Source organism: Desmodus rotundus, chromosome 12, assembly GCF_022682495.2.
Source record: "Desmodus rotundus isolate HL8 chromosome 12, HLdesRot8A.1, whole genome shotgun sequence".
In the NCBI taxonomy this organism is placed as follows: Eukaryota; Metazoa; Chordata; class Mammalia; order Chiroptera; family Phyllostomidae; genus Desmodus; species Desmodus rotundus.
Window position 1 is genome coordinate 74,647,328 of NC_071398.1, and position 23,747 is coordinate 74,671,074.

Here is a 23,747-nt window from a genome sequence, read left to right on the forward strand (position 1 = left end):
TCTGTGCACCCCAATGTTCATAGCAGCACAATTTACAATAGCCAAGTACTGGAAGCAACCGAAGTGCCCATCAGCAAACGAGTGGATCCAAAAACTATGGTATATTTACACAATGGAATTCTACGCAGCAGAGAGAAAGAAGGAGCTTATACCCTTTGCAACAGCATGGATGAAACTGGAGAGCATTATGCTAAGTGAAATAAGCCAGGAAGTGAGGGACAAGTACCATATGATCTCACCTTTAACTGGAACATAAGCAATAGAAGAAAAAAGCAAACAAAATATAACCAGAGACATTGAAGTTAAGAACAATCTAACAATAGCCAGGGCGGGGGTGGGGGGTGGGGGCGGGGATAGTGGGAAGAGGGTATTACAGGAACTACTATAAAGGACACATGCACAAAACCAAGGGGGAGGGTGGAGAGGGGGGAGGGAGGTGGGTTCACCTGGGGTGGGGTAGAGGGATGGGGAGAAAAGGCATACAACTGTAATTGCATAACAATAAAAAAAAAAAAATCTGCAAATTACAAGAACCAATTAAAAAGTGAACAAGGACTCCAGCAAACCACCATAATTACACACAGATATTTTTTTAACTTGGCTCACATGTTGACACTTGTTATTAATCTTGACCCAGTCCAATTAAAAGCCAGAGAACTATTTTCTCCAAGGTCACACAGCATTTTAATAGCAGAGCCAGGATAGGAACCCAAATATTGTGACTTCAATCCAGTGATTTTTCTATTATGAGGTATTGTCCATTTGTAAATCATACTAGCACAAATGTTTGTAATCATACTAGTACAAATGTGGCAATGGTAGAAACAGAAGTTTTAAAATGCTGTGACTGATTCCTGATATTCTTGGCAAATAGATTTAAATTAGAGAGTAGGTATTTTGTAAAAACTGACCCATTGATGGTTTTGCAGCACATGTTTCATTCATATTCAAACAATTTCACTTTTGTGCTTCATGTATGGCCTTCCTTGTCTTGGAAAAGATTAAGACAAGGTTTCTGGGAATATATGGAGAGAAGCTGTCTTGAGACAGTAAGGGGTCTGGATGGAGTGAAATGAGATCAGTAAAAAAATCCTGAGGGCACCCCACCAAGATATCTGGAGAAGGGAACTGAAAAAAAAAATAGCCTGTACTGAAACAGAATTACCTTTGAAAAACAAAAACTTAAGAGGAACTGAAAGAAAAAAGTCTACATACTATTTTAGCAATTTTTCTGTAAGTATAAAACTTTTAAAAATAAAAATGTTGAAAAGTGAAAAAAAAGTCTAATATTGAAACAGAATTGCCTTTGAAAAATAAAACTTATCGGCATCACTTCTTAGTTGATTATTTCTTCTTTCTTGAGACATTTTGGCCCACAGGACTCCATTGTCTCTTGGTTCTCTCCTACCCAAGGCTTCTTTTTTTTTTTAATTTTTATTGTTATTCAATTACAGTTGTATCCCAAGGCTTCTTATTATCTTTTGCTCAATGTTGAAAATTTCTCTCTTATCTATAAACATTGAAAAGTCTCTGGGTTCAGTCCTTAAACTTTTATACTCATTTTTATGTCATTTTTTTAGTTGATCTCATTCAATCTCTTGGTTTGAGATACTCAATTTTATTTCCAACTCTGACCTCTTTTTAAAATTTCAGTCTTGTATATCTAACCATCTACTCAGCATCACCATTTAAATAATTAACAGGCATCTAAGACTTCATATGTGCCAAATCAAGCTCTTGCTTTCCCACCTTCTACTTTCTCCTCTACCTGTCTTCTTCACTGCAGTAAATTATATCTTTAGTCATTAAGTTTTTCATGCCAGAATATTATAATTATCTGTGATCCCACTTGCTTTTATACCATATCTATTCATCAGCAAATTCTATTGGCTCTTCCTTGGAAAATGACCTGAACTCAATCACCGTCTATCACCTTTACCAACCTTCACCACTACCGCTGCTTGTCTGCACTATTATAATGGCTACCTAACTAGTCTCCTTGCTTCCACCTTGGTCCCCTATAATCTATGCTTTACAGGCAACTAGAGCGATACTTTTTTAAAAATTTTTATTGTTATTCAATTATAGTTGTATGCCTTTTCTCCTCAACCCTCCACCCCACCCCAGCCAAACCCCCCTCCCTAGAGTGGTACTTTTAACACATAAATCAGATCATGTTATTTCTTTGTTTGCCAGTTGTTTTCCATATCACTTAGGATAAAATGCAAAGTCCTTTCCATGGCCTCCAAGACCCTACATGATGGACCTTGGAAACCTTATTGATGTCATCTTATAGTTATTTACTCCTAGCTTTTTCCATACTTGTCCCATTAGCCACCTCATTTCCCTTGAGCATGTAAAGCACATTCCCACCTCAAGGCTTTTGCACTGGAAAAAAAGCTCTTCCCCTAGATATCTACACAGCTATCTCTGCCTTAGTACTTACTCTGTGTTACCTATTAGAGATGACTTCCTTCCTCTCAATAAAACATTACTGCCTGAAATTTTACTCTCTATCCCTTTAACCTGATGTGTTATTTTTTTTCACACAGGCTCTACCATACTAAAATCTAAGAATAATATGAAGAAAGACTTTGTTTGCTCACTACTCTATTCTCAGCAACTAAGTGCCTGGTACATAGTAGATCCTCAATACATGTATTGACATAATGAACAAGTGTCCTGAGCAATAGAAGTTGAGTAATTGTGAATGATACCCAGCATTTCCTTCTTTTTATTTGGACAGGAAAATTGGCAGCAGAAAAGGAGTGGGATTTCTTAGCTGAGTACTCCATCTTCTGTAATACTGGTTAAGTGGCAAAGAAGAATGTGAGGAAACATTCAGCAATTCTACTGGGGTGAGAGAAAATTTATAAAGAATAGAATGCTTGTCTATTTCCAGGAGACAATGTGCCATCTCAAAGTAAGAAATGGTTGTTGTTTTAAAGGATGACAGTATTGTTACAACTCATTTAATTTAAAGAATAGCCTTTTCAATAGTTATTTCTTTTTCAAAACACCTATTATTAAAATATATTGTGTAAAAGTGAGCATATAGCAAGCATATCAGTTTTCTCATGATGTGATTTTTTTTCACTCAATCATCATCTAAATCTTTCTTTGTAAAATAATGAAGAATGACATTAAAGTATGAAATAGAGAACTTTAAATTTGAAGCTAAAAAATCCAAGAACATTTTGATGCCTTTCTTACTAATACATTTTAATTATAATTTGACCATAATTATAACTTAATTATAATTATAAATATTTGGACATCTTCAGTAGAATGTTGGACATCTTCTTTCAACCTACTCTTAAATATTTATATTAGTGTTAAAAAAAAGTCCCTGGGAATGCACATAACTGGTTCCCCTTTGCCTATTCACATGCTTGAACTCTGATGATCATCATTTCCTGTTACATTATATGGCTATGAGTCATTGGCTGGGTTTTTCTCAAACTGCCCCCAGTTTCTACAAGTCATTTCTAAGTGGGCACAGATGACAGTCATTACTAGTCCTCACATATCATTGTGCCTTCCAGTTTCTATGCTCATTCACTAACATTCTTTCTCTGGGTGTCACCAATCATGCTGCATGTCTTTGAGGAAGGGGACTCTGGGAAAGAAGGTTACCCTTTTCCTGTGCCCAGAACAGTGCCTGGTGTAACTACACCCTCACACACTGACCCAAACACCCAAAGATCTACCTCAAATACTGTGGTGGAGGGCCCAGAACCCTGGTGCTCTTCATTTGTCATCAACAATGACAAATGTAACATCAACACTGTACCACTCACTGTAACTTGTATCACCTACTGTATGATGTGTTGAAAATACAGCTAAAAAACATTTGTCTGACTTCAAATTAACCATGCTTTCTTGAGGGAAATATGCACATAAGGCAACAGTTACAATACAGAGGGCAAGGACTGCAATGAGCAAAGTCTAAGGGGCTATTGGAGCACAGAGTAGTTCTAATGTAGGGTCTGCCACCTGCAGGTCATCTCACTTCTATGATTCATATGTTATTCACCTATAAAACTAGAATAAAATTGCCTTTTTGTGTCTGTGTCATAGGTTATTGTGGGGGCAAAACTATCAATGGATGTGAACACAGGTTGTAAATTCTAAAGGGCTATACCAGAGTGACTACAAGGCATATGGGGTGGCAGTGAAGGGAATTGTCCTGTATGGGGTTCTTGCAGGTTGTATTGGTCTACAGCTCAGAGCTGGTCTTAGCCCAGTTTCACAACTTCTGAAATGTAAAAATCAGGACAAAGAAAGAGAGGTCAGAGAAACCTTGGGTACACCAGTTGTACCCATAGCTATGGAACCACCACCAATCTCGATGGAATGGAATATTTGATCTTGGGCAAGGTGACTTTAATGTTTGATGCCTGGGTTTCCTCATCTTAGTAGTGGAGCAAACCATTGTTCTTAGTCCATGTAAGTGTAAGTATTAAATGAAACAATCCATATAAAAATAGTATAGGGACTACCTTCTAGTAAGTCCTCAGTAAATATGAGCTAATATTTTAATTATTCCCTTTAAAATAGCCACTAATCACTTATAAAGAGCCAGGTATGAGCCTTAGAAATAATTAGATAGATTCCTAGTGGTGGTCTTCACATGAGGAAGTTAGTGAGCCACCTGCCTGGACTGACCCTCCACTTGCTATGTGCCCTCAGTGTTGATGTTCCAGCTTTCTCCTCATTGCAGAAAAGACACATGCCCCCTCAAGCAGGCTACAGCATCATAACTAATACCCCAGCTCATATTCCTTGACTCTTTGTTGTCCTCTGAAGACACAGGTGTGTGTGCCATGTGCCAGGCTTGGGCAACGAGGGACAGGGTGGTTGGTGGGGGACCAGCTGATGAACGTGGGGTAACAGACACATAGATGTCTGCTATGCTTAGGTTTTCCCAAAGGTCACATTACCAATAGTAAACTTAAAAAAACGGAACTTGGTAGAAGCTCAACATTTGTCAGTTGTTTAGCAGCTATGCAAATTAGTATAAACAGATTTACAAAGCATTTTGAGAGCCATTTTGTGGAAATTGAGGGTGATTTTTACATAAAATACTCTTTTTTGATATAAAGAAGTCAGGCTATGTTAGTACAGTAAGAAGAAATTCATGGCAAGTTGATATTAGGAATGGAAAGTACACTGGAGGAAACTGCCACCATGTGACCCTGATAAACTGTGAGCAGCTCTGACTTCATATAATTAGTCAGTATTGACTCCACAGCTAAGCTGGGCAAATGCATGTAGAATTACTTTCAGTAAAATCTCATAAAAAGGATACATGGGTATGAGGGATTAGTGAGTATATAGAAATATTCAGTCTTAGTGTAACAGCACAGAAACTTTATTTCTTTAATATTAACTTCTCTTTTTTCTTTTTGATTCAGACTGGCCTTGCCCAGCCTAAGAGCACTGTGATTCACCTGCCACCTTCTTTCCTTGCACTTAGGTAATCATTAAGCCCTTAAGTAATGGACATTAGGTTTTGGTCAGCATCAAATAGTCTCAGGGACAAAGCCTCAGGTCTGTTGGCCACAGAAACAGAGTTTTGGTCAAATTAAAGGTAACAGACCCAGAAGAGCAGAATGACTTCTGTGACCACATCCCTGCAAAACCAGACAGAACAACATTATGGCTGATGTCAGGACCAGATACAATGATCAACTATCCCCTACCTTGGCTCTGACCGATCAATAGAGTCTACAACCTTAACTCCCTTAATCCTATGCATTTAGGGACCCTCTCCACCCAGAGTTTGCCAGCAGGCCCCACCTAGCAGCTGCCCAGACCAGTTATCTTGGAGGCAGAGGTTAGATGGTGGTCTATAACTAGGAGTCCCTGTCCTATAGCACTTGTGTTTGCAGCATAAGAAACAAGGGATTTTAGAATAGATCTGGATTTAAAATCTGTTCTGGTTTTGAAAATCAAAGGCATCTTCTGGTGAGGTTTCACAGGTCAAACAACACTTTCTCAAACTTGGAGAAACTTAGAAGGAATAGAAAAGGTATTAACTCCTGAGAATCTTAAGTTTGAAGTTCATTTTGCTCATCTCTCACCTGGACTCAGGGAAACTCAGCAGGAAATAAGAGAGAGACAATTTCTTAATAACCTTGCTAGTTTGTTTGATCTTGTGACTAAGGGAAACAGTGAGAAATTTGTTTGCTAGTTTGTTTAAAGTTGTATTTGTGATTTGTTGAGTCTGTGTCTCTTCTTGTGGGAAGGGAGCCAATTCTGACTACATTTCAGCAAACCTTGAAGGAGTGGGCAGTGGAAGCTAGACCTGGTCTAACTCAAGGTAGCTGTTCACCTCATCTTGACTGCATTGAGCAAACCTTGTGTTTGCCCCTGCCCCCGACACTGATGGGATAAAAACCCAAGGTCCTAGGCATAGTGGGAAGTTTGGGCCACCTAACACTTCTTAGTGTCTTGTCTGTTGTGTCTGACTTGTTGCCGGCCAACTTTAGAAGGGTATAAGAGTTGCTAAATTGTTAGATCTTGTGACTGTTTGTTCTATTTGTTTCCTTTATGAAAACTGTCTAATCCTAGGACTTAGTTAACATTGGTTAGGCTGAAATAGGTAATTACTTTGATTGACAACATTGGTAGCATGGGTAATGCTACCTTTGTACTCCAGTGTAAACTTCTGGGCTGTATTTTATAGAACTGGGGAATGTTTAACTATGAAACCATATTAAAAATGATTTCTCTATGCAGAATAGCCTAACCACATCATGTCTTAGGTCAGGGTAACACTGGCCACAGGATGGATCACTACATTACACTAGCATCTTACAGCTAGAACTATTTTGTAAGAAAGAGGAGAAATGGAATAAGATCCCTTATGTCCAGGTATTCATAATACTATGTCAAAATATACCTCCTCAAAGAAAATGTAAGATTCTGATACCAAAGGCAAGGAAACCCACTAAGCCCATTCAGTAGGAAACCCCCTTAGACAAGGAGAATATGCATAAATAATGCAACTAAATTTGGCAATGGCTCCTACTTCTGTGGTGCCTGATGCTCCACACCCATATATGAATACTGAAGCTACAGTGTAGCCACAGCCCCTCTAAAATGAGATTTCAAGGAATAGCGTCCTCTTCTCATACTTAATGGGGTACTCAGTTTGGTCAGAAAAATGTTCCAATCCAGGCAGGGCAATACCCTTGAAGACATATGCTATTAGGAAGGCAGGATGCAAATGGCCAGCCAGCAGGAATGGTATGAATATATACTCCCTTTTCCACCTCAGACTTCCTTAACAGGAGAGGTACTGTACCAGCATATAGAGAGGGCTCTTTAAGGATGGAAAAATCTGTTTGCTTCTATCTTCACCTCCCACAACCTGGCATGGGTAGACTTTCAGCAAATACTGAATACTCTACCTACTGCTGAAAAGTGTCAGACCATTTTGAAAAAAGCTAGTGAAGAGGCTACGCAATGAGAATCCTCAAAATCCGATTAGAGCTGAAGCTTCTGTGGCCACCCCACAATTGACTCCCACTAGAACATTAATGATGGGGATTAACCAAAACTTGAACGTCATAGAGAATATGTCCCTGCCAGATTAAGGAAGAGATTACCTAAACAAAAGAATTTCAGTAAATTTCAAATGCTCCAGGACACTGAATTTATGGCCCTGACCCTCACACTACATATAGGAAGAGGTAAGAGTGTTAACATCTACACAGACTCAAGATATACATTCATGGTGTAACAGTGGGGAATTATAACCTACCCCATCATTGTTTTGACATTGTCACTGCAAGTGCTGACTCTGACTAATATGTAACTTATAGGTAAACAACATATCAGTATAAGAATCTTAGGAACTAACTTCAAAAGATACAGACTCTAACCTTTAGGCATTCTAGCTCTGAGAGATTTGTTGAGCTTCAACCATAATAGGTACCAGGATGATGCACACCAGACCATTACTTGACCAGTTTCAGGGTCTTTATCAGAATATACTGTGCTGGTCTGCATGTAGAGAACTTCTCAACCTCCTCCTCTTGATTTCTTCGTTCTGATGTCCCTCTCCCTCCTTATAAAAACTGCCACCTGCACTAAGATGGGAAGATGGGCTTTGGGATGGGACTCCCCCATCTTCTCAGGTGTCTGGCACTTAAATAAATCATCTTTCCTTACACAAGCACCTGTCTTTCTAGTGTTGGCTTTCAAAGCAGAAGGGAGTTGGACCTGTATTTGGTAACAATGGTTGTACATGCCCATGGAGCCATTTGGAAAGAAAAAGTTAACCTCAGGGGGAGAGGAAATAAACATGCCCCTAAGATAATAAAATTGTTAGAGGCAGTTATGGGACCTAAGGTTGTTGCTATTATAACTGCCTTGGTCATCAGAAACTGGACAATCTGGTCTCTCAGAAAAATAACAGAGTGGAGCAGGTGGCAAAATTAGCAGCAAAGACTAAAGTCTCAGCATCTCTAATAGTGGCACTCATTTCTGAAATCAATCTAAATGAAGCCAGTCCAACCTGAATTATTTCCCAGAGGACTTAAAAAGAACTGAGACACTCCTGCAGGAGTGAGTGGTGAGAACTATGGCTGAGCTAGCCGAGAACCCTGAACATGGACATAGAGTAGGGGTTCTGCTGTGACTGTTGGCTGTCTGGCAGTCAGTGTTTCAGACAAAGAAACAAAGCCACGGTGAACTGACACCCTTAGACTCCCAAATCTCACTTCCCAGTGCCATTGGTGTCCAGTTTCAGAGCATACTGTCTGCCATCCCAAGAACTATTACCTCAGAATTGCTATTTCCCTCTGTGGCTGATCCCCAGTTTGGGCATGTGGGGGGTATCCTGCAGAAGTCTGAGGTCACCATTACCAAGAAGGCAAAACAAACCTTACCCTCAAAGTCATGGTTATACATGGTTATACTGAAAGCAGCCTTGGAGGTCAGCTTTGGGATTTCACTGAGCTAAAACAAACAAACAAAAAACAAAACCAAAAAAACCCCTTGCAATTCAGCACCACCTACTGGAAAATAGTAGAAAGACCCCTTTATAGAAGTAATGCTAGTGGACTGCTAATACATAGATGAGTAGGCAGAGAAGAAGCCCATCAAATACCATAAATAATCAAGGTAAAGAGGCAGCTCAGAAAGAAAATGAAAATCTCCAGAAAGTAAACTGGAACACATGGAAATATGTGCTATAAATGATAGAGAATTCAAGTTTGCTGTTCTGAAAATACTCAATGAGATGCAAGAAAATACAGACAATTATTAATGAACAAAACAAATAGTTTGCCAAAAAGATTGAAACTTTGAAAAAATAACCACGCAGAAATCCTGGGGATGAAGCATTCAATAAAGGAGATCAGAAATGAACTACTGGACATAGGAAACAGAGCCAACAGGATGGAGGAAAAAATTAGTGATATTGAAGACAGGAATCTAGAAATAATGCAAAGGGAAGAAGAGAGAGACCTCAGCATAAAAACATGGAAAAAAATCTGCAAGAACTATCTGAATTCATTAGGAAAAGCAATATAAGAATAATTGGGATACCAGAAGAAGAAGAGAGGGTGAAGGGAACAAAAAGCCCATTCACACAAATAGTACATGAGAACTTCTAAACCTGTAGAAAGAACTAGATCCTTGAATCCAAGAAGTGAACAGAACACATAGTTACCTTAATCCAAAGAGGCCCTTTCAGGGCACATCATATTAAAGCTGCCAAAAATTAATGACAAAGAAAAATTCTCAAAGCAGTGAAGGAAAAAAGAAAGTGACCTACAAAGGAAAGCCTATCAGGTTATCATAGGACTTCTCAGCAGAAACTCTATAAGCCAGAAGAGAGTGGAACCAAATATCCAAAATACTGACAGAGAAATTACCAGCCAAGAATAATATATCTAGCAAAGTTATCTTTTAAATATGAAGGAGAAATAAAGATCTTTCCAGACACACAGAAGCTGAGGGAATTTATCACCAGAAATCCTTCACTTCAGGAAATACTCAAAAAAACTTATTCTACCTGAAACAAAGAGCAAAAGGTCACAACAGTACCAGTAATATCACCAATAAGAAACTGACAGCATAAACAAGGATAATTTGTAACAACAAAAACATAAAAGGGGAAAGGGCAAAGGTTTGAACTGGCAAAAAGAGGATGGAGATCAGATACATGTGAAAGGGAAAAAAGTACTGTATATATATACAACTTTCTTTTTCATTGTCCTAATGGTAACCACACACAAAAACCCCCAAACTGAGGCACAAAGCTTTAAAAAAAGGAAACAAGGAAAGCATGGAATACCACCAAACAAAATCAACAAATGGAAACACAAAGCAAAAGAACTAACGGAAGCACAGAGTTACCAGAAAACAAAGGATAAAATGGCTATAGGAATCCTCACACATCAATAATCACCTTAAATTCACCAATAAAGAGGCGCAGAATAGCAGACTGGATCAAAAAACAAAACCAAACTATATGCTGCCTCTAGGAGACACAGCCAAACTGCAAAGACAAAGGTAGATTTCAAGTGAAAGGGTGGAAAATGATTCTCCAAGCAAAAAAACATTCACAGAAAATCCGGTGTTGCCATACTTATATCTGACAAAATAGATTTGAAGATAAAAAGGTAACAGACAAAGATGGACATTTTATAATGATAAGAGAGACATAACACTTTTTTTAATAGGGTATTTTTTATTGTACTTTTTCATTATAATTTATCCCCCTTATACCCTCTTCCCGTCTCCTCCACCATAATAACCACACTGTTGTCTAATGACATGAGTTCTTTTTCTTTTTTGCCTAATCCTTCCACCTCCCAACACACTCCCACTCCAGAGCTCTCAACCTGCTATCTATGAGTCCCCATTTTGCTTGTTAGTTCTGTTTGTTCATTAGATTCCACGTGAGTGAAATCATATGGTATTTGTCTTTCTCTGACTGGTTTATTTCATTTAGCATAATGTTCTCCACGTTCATCCATGCTGTTATAAAGGTCAAAATTTTCTTCTTTTTTATGGCCAAGTAGTATTCCATCGTGTAAATGTAACATAGATATTTTATGTACTCATCTGCTGATGAACACTAGGTCTGCTTCCAAATCTTAGCTATTGTAAATAACACTGCAATGAACATAAGGGTAAATAGGAGGTCTATCCAGAAACTATCCACTCATGCACTATGAAAAACAGAGACATTCACTGAAAAAGATACAAGATAGAAGAAACATTGTACATAGGACAATGACACCTTAGTCCCTTCAAAGTAGACACCTTGGGAACTCACATAGTTCTCCCAGCATCTCTTCAACTATTCAAGACACTCTGCAAAATTCTTTGTTGCAATCACCATCAGCTGCCCCATTGTATTTTCCTGAATCTCATCAACAGCATGAAATCTCTTCCCTTTCAAAGGTGATTTTAGTTTTAGGAAAAGCCAGAAGTTCCGTGGCACAAAATCTGGGCTGTTAGCGGGGCTGACTCACCTGGGTGATTTGATGTTTCACCAAAAATGCTGCATGAGATGTGATGTATGAGTGGGTGTGTTGTTGTGATGAAGCTGCCAATCACCAGTTGCCCATAGATGCAGCCATTTTCATTGTATTGCATCTCTCAACCAACAAAGAACATTGAGGTAGTACTCCTTATTAATTGTTCCTTCTCCTTTGGTAACAGAAGCCACAGAACAAATTTTGCCATGATACGTTTCATGCCAAGATCCTGCGTCAATATCTCAGGCACAGTAGTTTTTGGAATCCCCAGATGAGCTTCTACTTCTGACACTGTCAGTCTCTGATCTTTGTTGATTGCAGCCCAAACATGTTCAACATCTTCAGGTATTCTGCTTGTTGCAAGCTTTCCAGAGTGTGCATCACTTTCAACAGATTCTCAACCATCTTTGAAGCATTTGTGCCACACTTTTATTTGTGCTGCCCTCCTTGCATCATCCCCCAGCCTTCTGAATCATCCAAATAATTTCTGTGGAGGAATGTTCAAGCTTAATGCAAAATTTGATGCAGATTCGTTGCTGTACTCACTCAGTCATTTTTTTTAAATCACTTTATTGTTGTTCAGTTACAGTTGTCTGCATTCCCCCTCATCTTTCCTCCCAACCCCAGCCAAACCCATCTCCCTCCCTTGCTTCCACCCTCCCCCTTGGTTTTGTCCATGTGTCCTTTATAGTCGTTCCTGAAAACCCTTCTCCCCACCATCCCCCCTCACCGCCCCTCTGGCTATTGTTAGATTGTTCTTAATTTCAATGTCTCTGGTTATATTTTGTTTGCCTTTTTCTTTTGTTAATTATGTTCCAGTTAAAGGTGAGATCATATGTTATTTGTCCCTCACCACCTGGCTTAATTTCACCTTTCTTTCAATTTCTCTTTAGACATGAATTTACCAGGCAAAACTGTTGATTTTTGAAGCGATTTTCCTGAAATTGCATGAGAATCAGTGAAATAATGGTTCCATTATTTGTTCTTAATTATTAATATTTTTTCATTTATAAAGTTACTGGACTATAATTGGCTTAATAAGCACATCCTACTCTAAATGATAAAAATATAGCCAAAGTAAAACCATTGACCTTGTGGTATTAAGATTGGGGAGTAAACACACAAGATTATTTGTCACCTATTTTTAGAAAATAAATGTCAGTATAAAACCAGAGGTCAAAATGAATTAGCATAGGTGTAAATGTTTGACTAGAAATTGTAATTTCTTATGTTTTTAGGGGTGTTAAGAAAGTCTTGTTCTTTGGTTTATTTTACTGTTTTGATTGTAATAACGTTTGCAAGCCCTGGTAACCATTAACTTTCTCAAACCTAATGTCTGAAAGCTTCATAAAATCAATCTAAATGTTTACCTTGTTAAGGCAATTTGTGAAACTTTAAAAGGGTCTTCCTGTTCCAAGGGTATATATTATTGTGAAAGTAAAGTCTCACAAAGCTAAATAAATTTTCTTACATACCTTTAAAAAATAAAGAAACGAACTAAAAGGAGGTGAATGTACTTGAAGAAATAATGATTCATTTTCAAGATAGCTGCAGATGGAAGCTACAATAACCTCCTCCTGGTGCCCAACTACATTTACAGCTAAATTATAAAGCAATCTGATGAACGACCAACTTAAGAAAAGCTAAACAGGAGTATTATATTCAAGGGTTTTTAGAAGAAACTACATAGAGACCACTCAGTCATTTTGAATGCAACGGCCACACGGTACACATGCTCACTCAATGGCATCTACTACTCCCACTGACTAGTACAGTCAAATTGTCATTGTTCATGAATGCACATTCCATTTCACTCTCCTTAGCTGCCAGGTTACATCGATGTTGCGCAAACTGTTCTTGTTATGTTAACAATGGTTGTATTTTTCCAGACAGGTCTTATATATTCTTTTGAATTAGTTTTTTTGGTTTCTTCAGGTAAGTTTCCTGAAGTGGAATCACTGGGTAGTAAGGCAGTTCCATTTTTAACTTTTTGAGATATCTCCGTACTGCTCACCACAGTGGCTGCACCAATCTGCATCCCCCCCAACAGTGCAGGAGTGTTCCAAGTTCCAGCCCTGGGGCAACTTAGCAAGAGGTATGGGCCTCACTGAAGTCACATGTTGCTTGTCTGAGAGAATTTAGGAAAATCTAAAACATGAGCCAAGACAAGCCATTTGTATGGAAAAGACCCTGGAAACAGCTTGGGTAAGCCCGAAAGTTGGGTGCAGCAGGGTCTTTGGGAATCACCAGGATGGGACAAACAGTTTGAGTTAGGTTGATGGAGTCTCAGATATGGTGTCTGCCTTCCAACTTTGTTGGGGGAGAGATCAGGAAAGGAACAATGGCCTTAGCCAGCACTTTTGTCTGGGAGAGAGCCCTCACAACTCTCACCCTGATTCTGGACAATTAGTTCCTCCCTATATATCTCTGATGCCTTTTAATCTGCTGCTCCCATGCTGGAGCCTAGAAGGAATGAGTCAAAGTAAGTCTGTGTGTGAGCACTTTAAGGCGAACTTCCTGAGACACCAGAAGTTTCTGTCTTCTACAGCCTCAATACTGCTGGTTTTTACGGCCAGAAGTTATGGGGACTTATCCTTCTAGCACTGGAACCCTGAGCTGGGGAGCCTAATGTGGTGCTGGAAACCCTCACTCCTGAGATATATCCCCTGATATTTATCCACCACACATGGGTGTGGGACCCATCCATTTCATGTATCTGCCCCACCTACCAGTCCTGATGTGGTTGCTTCTTTAGTTCTGTAGCTGGTTTCATCTTTAATTTTGTAGTTGTAGGACTTTCATTCAGCTTGATTTCTGAAAATTCTGAATGATGGTTGTTCTATACTTTAGTTGTAATTTTGATGTGGTTGTGTGAGGAGGAAAGCTCTGTTTACCTGTGCTGTCATCTTGACTGGAAGCTCCTATTCTTTTTTTTTTTAATTCTTTTTTCTTTTTGCTGCTCTGATTGGGTATTTTTTCCCACCTTGTCTCTCAAATCACTGATTTGATTTCTGCTTCATCTAACCCACTGTTTATTCCTTTCAGTATATTATTTATTTTAGATAAATAATTCTTTATTTCCAACTGCATTCTTTATTTCTGACTGTTTTTTTTAATGGTTTCTATGTCTTTATATTCATGCTGTTCAGCAGCCTTATAATCATTACTTTTAACTCTATATCTGATAAATTTCTTGCCTCCATGTCAGTTAGCTCTTTTTCTGGAGAATTCTCTTGTTCCTTCATTTAGGGTCTGTTTCTTTTTCTCCCCATTTTGGCTTTCTCTTTGTATTTGTTTCTATGTATTAGGTATATCTACATAGGCTCTCATGCAGGCCTATGCCAGATGCTGTCTGTAACTGATCCTGGACATCCTGTTTGGAGCTATCAGTAATCCACAACTTTTGGCTCCCTCTGCAGGACCTGGGTGTGTGCAGAAAAAAAAAAGGCTGCACACCAAGGCCAGGGGAGATCAGCTACAGTCTCAAAGCTCCCAGAGATTTGCTTCCACCTGCAGGTTTTTAGACTTAATCACTGAATAAAGCTAAAGCTCCACAGAGTGGGGCAAGGATTACTGAGGTTTAGGTTATTGTTTCCTCCTAGGCTAAAGCCTCAGAGGAGTGCTCTGGAGAGGAGTGGAGTGCTCTGCCCAAGAAATATGGCTTCTACAGTATAGGGGGATGATGGAGCACAGGAATCCTGGTGACTGACCCTTCAGTTCTCTTCCCAGAGCCACCAACCCCAGACTTTTCTCATATGGCTCTAGTCCACTCTGGCCTCCCTTCACTGGAACTCAGAGTAAGTAGCTTCAAATGAAATTCTGTGTTTGCCCTTTGAGAGGGTCTCTGCATCTCTAGTTGTCTCTCCTTGGCAGACAGAAACCCCATTGTTTTTCACAACCAGATGTTATGTGAGCACCTTTCCTGGTTCTGGTGACCTGGCTGAGGAACCCAGCTTGGCATTTAGACCCCATACTTCTCAAAGGGAACCATTCTGACTGCTGAAATATCTCTCCAGAACTTCAACTGCTACCCATGGGAGCCCAGCCAGCCCTGTCGCAACTCTGAACTTCCTTTCAGTTTCAATGTGGTCATGTGGTTTCCTTTGAAAGGTTTTTTTTTTTTTTCATAAGGCATCTCTCCAGCTAGTCTTCCATTGGTTATTCAAGATGATTTTTCTGTTATTTAGTTATAATTCCTGTTTTGTCTTGGGAAGTGGTTAGTATAGCTTCCACTAATCTGCCACCATCTTGGATCTTCTCTCCAAGAAGACATAATACTTTTTAAAATATATGCACCAAATCAGGGAGCAAGAAGGATAACTGAGGCTGGAGTTATTACTTCCTCCCAGGCTGATGCCACATGGAAAGGAGTGCACCAAGATATACAAAGCAAATACTCACAGATCTAAAGGGAGAAATAGACTGAAACACAGGCATAGTTAGGGACCTTAGTACTTTATTGGCAGCTCTAGATGCATCATGCAAAGAGAAAATCAATAGAGAAAGATCAGCCTTATATGACACATTATAGCATGTGGACATAATTGACATATACAGAGCCTTTTTATCCCAGAATATCAGGTTACACAGTCTTCTCCAATACATATGAAACATTCTCAAGGATAGACCTGATGTTGGGTCACAAAATTAGCCTCAACAAATTTAATAAGCTTGAAATTATATGAAACATACCTCTAACCATAATACCTTGAAATTAGAAATGTGTAAAGAAAATAAAGAAACCCCAAAATAGGTGGAGGTTATACAACATACTACTAAAAATGACTGGGACAAGAGTAAACAAAAGGTGAGATGAAAATATACATAAAAGGTTCCAGCCAAGATGGAGGCATAGGTGGAAATGCTTTGCTTCCTCACACAACCAAAAGAAGGAAAATAACAAATTTAAAGATATTGTCTGGTTGTTTATTAACAACCAGAACTGCTAGAGTATCAAACTTCATGGAACTCTGGCAGCCAAGGAGATAAAGAAACATTCATCCAGACTGGTAGGAGGGGTGGAGATGGGCAGCCAGGCAGACAAGACTTGTGGTAAGGCAGCAGACTTACCACAAGGTGGGGGCTGGCTGATTAAGGAACCAAAGACTCAAAATCTCTAGCCATAAAATCCTGTGAGGGTTGTGAAGGCAAGAGAAACTCCCAAGACTCACAGGAAAGCTGGTTGGAGGGGCCCACAGGATCCTACATCATACACAAACTTACCTACTTGTGAATTAGCACCTGAAAGGGCACAATTGTTCGTGGGAAGTGATGGAAAGTGGGGCTAGAGTGGAACAAGCCAGTAGCATTGTTCCCTCTATGACCTTTTCCCCACAGACAGTGACACAAGGTGGCAAAGAGGGCTTCCCCACCATGACAAAAATCCAAGGCTCTGCCCTTTACACCATACCAGGTGTGCTGAGACAAAGAAATATGGCCAAAATGAAAGAACAGATCAGAACTCCAGAAAAAGAACTAAGTTATTAGAAGATAGACAACCTTTCTTATGCAGAGTTCAAAACACTGGTAATCAGGATGCTCACAGAAATGATTGAGTTTGGTTACAAAATTAAGGATGAAATGAGGGCTATACAAAGTGAAATAAGGGAAAATATACAGGGAACCAACAATGAAGGGAAGGAAACCGGGAATCAAATCAACAATATGGAACAAAAGGAAGAAATAAACATCCAACCAGAACAGAATTAAGAAACAAGAATTAAAAAAAAAAGATGAGAAGATTAGGAAACTCTGGGACAACTGTAAGCACTCCAACATCCAAATCATAGGGCTACCAGAGGGAGAAGGAAGAGCAAGAAATTGAAAACTTATTTGAACAAATAATGAAGAACTTCCCCAATATTGTGATGGAAATGAACTTCCAGGAAGGTCAGGAAGCCCAGGAAGTCCAGAGAGTCCCAAAGAAATTGGGCCCAAGAAGGGATACACCAGGGCACATCATAATTACATTACCCAAGATTAAAGATAAGGAGAGAGTCTTAAAAGTAGCAAGAGGAAAGGAGAGAGTTACCTACAAAGGAGTGCTTATAAGACTATCAGCTGATTTCTCAAAAGAAGCCTTGCAGACAACTGTAATTGAATAACAATAAAAATTAAAAAAAAAGGAAGAAACCTTGCATGCCAGAAGGAGCTGGAAAGAAGTATTCAAAGTCATGAAAGACAAAGACCTACAACCAAGATTACTGTATCCAGCAAAGCTACCATTTAAAATGGAAGGGAAGATAAAGTGCTTCCCAGATAAGGTAAAGGAATTTCATCATCACCAAGCCCTTATTATATGAAATATTAAAAAGACTTATCTAAGAAAAAGAAGATGATCAAAACTATGAACAGTAAAATGACAACAAACACACCTATCAACAACTGAACCTTAAAAAATGAAAACAAAAACAAACTAAGCAAACAACTAAAACAGGAACAGAATTACGGAAATGGAGAGCACAGTGGGGAGGGGGGTAGGAGGAAATGGGGGAAACAGTACAGGGAATAAGAAGCATAGTTGATAGGCACATAATAGACAGGGGGGGCTAAGAATAGTATAGGCAATAGACAAAGAACTTATATGTACAACCCATAGACATGAACTAGGGGGAGGGAGGAATGGTGAAGGGTAGGGGGTACTGGGAAGAGGGGGAGAAAAGGGAGAAATAAAGTGGGACAACTGTAATAGCATAATCAATAAAATATACTTAAAATATAGAGAGACAGACAAATGTGAATGACCATAAAACATATCAAAACTCCTGGGATGCTGTGAAAGCAGTAATATGAGGAAATTTTATATCATTACAGGTTTATCTCAAGAAACAAGAGAAATCCCAAGTGAACAACCTAACAAACCTAACATCCTAAAGATCTAGAAAAAGAGGAACAAAAGCAACCTAAAATCAGCAGAAGAAAGGAAATAATAAAAATTACACCAAAATTGAGTAAAATTGGGGACAAAAAGACGATACAAAACTTAATATAACCAAGAGCTGGTTTGCTGAAAAGATTAATAAAATTTACAAACCCCTGGCTAGAGTCACTAAGGAAAAAAGAGAAAACACCTCTATAAACAATATCAGAAATGAAAGAAAAGTTACCACAGACATCACAGAGATGCAAAGGATCATAGTGGAATACTATGAAAGACTATATATCACTGAATTCAATAACCTAGAAGAAATGGGTAAGTTCCTAGAAATTTATAACCTTCCTAGACCAATCATGAAGAATTGGAAAATCTAAATAGACCAATCAGCAGTGAGGAAATTGAAGCAATCATCAAAAACTTCCCCCCAAATAAAAATTCAAGACCAGGTGGTTTCACCAGTAAATTTTACCAAATATTCAAAGATTGAAAACGTGTTCTTCTCAAACTCTTCCAAAAAATTGAAGAAGAGGCAATATTTCCTAACACATTTTAAGAGGCCAACATAACCCTAATACCAAAACCTGGAAAGGATAACACACAAAAAAGAAACTACAGACCAATATCTCTGATGAATACAGATGCAGAAATCCTAAACAAAATACTAGCAAATCAAATACAACAATATAGTTTTAAAAATACATCACAATCAAGTGGATTTCATTTCAGGAGCACAAGGATGGTTTAACATGTGCCAATCAATCAATGTATTATACCACACTAGCAAAAGAAAGGATAAAAATCATATGATCTTAACAACAGATGCAGAAAAAAGCATCTGTTGTTAAGATAAGATAAAACATCAATTTATAATTAAAACACTCAGTAAAATAGAAATAGAAGGAAAGTACCTCAACATAATTAAGGCCATATATGACAACCCTCAGCCAATGTTATACTCAATGGCAAAAAACTGAAAGCTTTTCCTCTAAAATCAGGAAGAAGACAAGAATGTCCACTCTCACCACTCATTCAACATAGTTCTTGAAGTCCTTATCAGAGCAATAAGGCAAGAGAAAGAAATAAAAGGCATCCAAATTAGGAAGGAAGAAGTAAAAGTGTCACTTTTTGCAGATGACATTATTCTGTACATAGAAAACCCTAAAGACTTCACCAAAAAACTATTGGGAACAATAAACAAATACAGTAAAACTGCAGGACACAAAATCAATATACAAAAAATCCACTCCTTTCCTGTATAGTAATAATGAAACTTCAGAAAAAGAAATGAAAAAATGATTCCTTTTACAATTGCAACCAAAGGAATAAAATACCTCAGGATAAACTTAACAAAGCACGTGAAAGACCTATATACTGAAAACTATAAAGTATTACTAAAAGAGATTGTATAAAATACAATGAAATGGAAAGATATTCTATGTCCATTGATTGGAAGAATCAACATAGTTAAAATGGCCATACTACCCAAAGCAATCCCCAACCCAATTCTAATGTTATTTTTAAAAGAAATAGAACAAAAATAATCACCACATTTACACATTTATATGGAACCACAAAAGTCCCCAAGAAGCCAAAGCAATTCTGAGAAAAAAGAACAAAGCTAGAGGTATCACATTACCTGACTTCAAATTATATTACAGAAGAATGATAATCAAAACAGCATGGTATTGGCAGAAAAACAGACACAAAAATCAGTGAAACAGGATTGAGAGCCCAGATACAAAGCCACATGTATTTGCACAGATAATTTTTGACCAAGGAGCCAGAAACACACAATGGAGAAAAGAAAATCTCTTCAATAAATGGTGCTTGGAAAATTGGAAAGCTTACATGCAAAAGAATGAAACTAGATTAGTTTGTCTCCATGTACAAAAATTAATTCAAAATGGATCAAAACCCTAAATATAAGATCTTAAACAATAAATTACATAAAAGAAAACATAAGTACTACACTTATGGACCTTCGTCATGGAGGACAGTTTATGAATTTGACTCCAAAGGCAAGGGAAGTAAAGATAAAAATTAATAAATGGAACTATATAAAATTAAAAAGCTTCTGCACAGCAAAAGAAACTGACAACCAAACAGAGAACTGACTGAATGAGAAACCATATTTGCAAACGACATCTCTGACAAGGGTTTAATATCCAGAATATAGAAAGAACTCATAAAACTCAACACCAAACAAATACTCCAACTGAAAAATAGGCAGAGGACTTAAACAGATACCTTCCCCAAGAAGACATAAGAATAGCCAACAGATATATGAAAAGATGTTCAACCTCACTAGCTATTTGGGAAATGTAAATCAAAACTACCATGAAATACCATGTCACACCTGTTAGAATGGCTATTATCAACAAGACAAATGATAACAAGTGTTGGAGAGGTTGTGGAGAAAAGGGAGCTCTCATTCACTGTTGGTGGGAATGTAGACTGGTACAGTCACTATGGAAAACAGTTTCGTAGTTCCTGAAAAAGTTAAATAGAGAACCAAGATGGCGGCATAGGTAGACACACTGCGCCTCCTCGCACAACCAGAACTGACAGAAAATTGAACAGTAAGGGGGTCCGACACCAAGGAAATACAAAATAAACATTCATCCAGACCAGTAGGAGGGGCGGAGACGGGCACCGGGGTGGAGAGGACTCGCGTGGCTGTGGAGGGAATGAGACTGGCGGAGTGTGGGACAAATGGCGCAGGCAGTCTGAGCACAAGCAGACCCTGAGGCCATACATTTGCACAGATAAACTGAGAGGGCCAGACTCAGAGTGGCAGAGAGCGGGGCAGGCAGAGCAGTGGGTAGCACCCCAGGGCCCCACATTCGCACATAGATAAACCGGGCGAACGGCAGGGAGCGAAGCAGACTGCACAACCCAGGGCTCCAGCTCCGGGAAATAAAGCCTCAAGCCTCTGATTGAAAGCGCCCATGGGGGTTGGGGCAGCAGCAGGAGAGACTCCTAGCCTCATGGGAGAGGTCGTTGGAGAGACCCACAGGGGCCTAGAGTGTGCACAAGCCCACCCACTGGGGGACCAGCACCAGAGGGGCCCAGTTTGATTGTGGGTATCAGAGTGAAAGATTGAAATCCAGAGGAGAGTGAGGTGGGTGCCATTGCTCCCTCTTGGCCCCTCCCCCACATAGAGCATCACAGAGCAGTGACCAGCGTTACCCTGCCCCAGTGAACACCTAAGGCTCCACCCCTTAAAGTAACAGACACGCCAAGACAAAAAAAAAAAAAAAAAAAAAAAAGGCCCAAATGACAGAACACTTCAAAGCTCCAGAAAAAATACAACTAAGCGAGGAAGAGATAGCCAACCTATCGGATGCACAGTTCAAAGCACTGGTTATCAAGATGCTCACAGAATTGGTTGAATCTGTTTGAAAAGTAGATGAAAAAATGAAGCCTAAGCTAAGAGAAACAAAGGAAAATGTACAGGGAACCAATAGTGATGCGAAGGAAACTGGGACTCAAATCAACGGTGTGGACCAGAAGGAAGAAAGAAACATCCAACCAGAAAAGAATGAAGAAACAAGAACTCGGAAAAATGAGGAGAGGCTTAGGAACCTCCAGGACATCTTGAAACGTTGCAACATCCGAATTACAGGGGTGCCAGAAGGAGAAGAGGAAGAACAAAAAATTGAAAACTTATTTGAACAAATAATGAAGGAGAACTTCGCTCATCTGGCAAAGGAAATAGACTTCTGGGAAGTCCAGGAAGCTCAGAGAGTCCCAAAGAAGCTAGACCCAAGGAGGAATACACCAAGGCACATCATAATTACATTACCCAAGATTAAACGCAAGGACCTACATCCAAGATTACTGTATCCAGCAAAGCTATCATTTAGAATGGAAGGGAAGATAAAGTGCTTCTCAGATAAGGTCAAGTTAAAGAAGTTCATCATCACCAAGCCCTTATTATATGAAATGTTAAAGGGAGTTACCTAAGAAAAAGAAGATCAAAAATAGGAACAGTAAAAATGACAGCAAACTCACAGTTATTAACGACCATACCTAAAACAAAAACAAGAGCAAACTAGGCAAAAACTAGAACAGGAACAGAACCATAGAGATGGAGATCACATGGAGGGATGTCAATAGGGGAGTGGGAGGGGGAGAGGGGAGGAAAGGTACAGAGAATAAGTAGCATAGATGATAGGTGGAAAATAGACAGGGGGAGGGTAAAAATAGTGTAGGAAATGTAGAAGCCAAAGAACTTATAAGTATGACCCATGGACATGAACTATAGGGGGGATTGTGGGAGGGAGGGGGTGGGTAGGATGGAGTGGAGTGAGGAGGGAGGGAAATGGGACAACTGTAATAGCATAATCAATAAATATATTTAAAATATATATATATATTTTAAAAAAGTTAAAAATAGAGTTACCATATGAACCAGCAAGTTCTCTCCCAGCTCTTTACCCGAAAAACTCAAAAACATGTATTTGCAAAGATATGTGCACTCCTAGGTTCACTGAAGAATTATACATGGTTGTCAAGACATGGAGACAACCAAAATGTCCTGTGATAGAAGATTGAATAAAGAAGATGTGGTACACACACACAATGGCACACTATTCAACCATAAGAAAAGAAAAAATACTGCCATTTGTGACAACATGGATGACCTTGAGAATATATACTAAGTGAAATAAGTCAGTCAGAAAAAAGCTAAGAACCATGTGATTTCACTAATGTGTGGAATATAAAACTGAAACTCATGGACGCAGACAGCAATATGGTGGTTGCCAGAGGGAAATGGGTGGGGAGTGGCTTAACATATGGTTGACAGAAGAAGGTGGTGGGCATGCAGTGCAATATATAGATCCAGTATCATAGAAATATACTTTTGAAACCTATATGATCCCATTAACAAATGTCACCCCAAAATATTTAATAAAAATTTTTTTGAGAGGAGGAGGACAGGGTGGGGGGAGATGGAGAAGGATGAAAGAAAACTATCTGAAAGGCTACATAGCATGATTCCAATTATATGATATTCTGAAAAAATCAGAACTATGGGGACAGTAAAAAGATCAGTGGTTGCTAGAGATTTCAGGAAAGAGGGATGAATAGGAGGAGCATAGAGGATTTTTAGTGCAGTGGAACTATTCTGTTGTGGAACTATAAATGTGGATACAAGTCATTATACATTTGTTCAACTTTATAAAATTTACAAAGCCAAATGTGAAACCTAAAGTAAACTATGGACTTTGGGTAATCATGATGTTGCAATGTCAGTTCATCAAGTGTAACAAATGTACCACTCTGGTTAGAGATGTAGATAATGGGGGAGGCTATGCATGTGGGGGTCAAGAAATATAAGGGAAAGCTCTGTACTTCCCTCT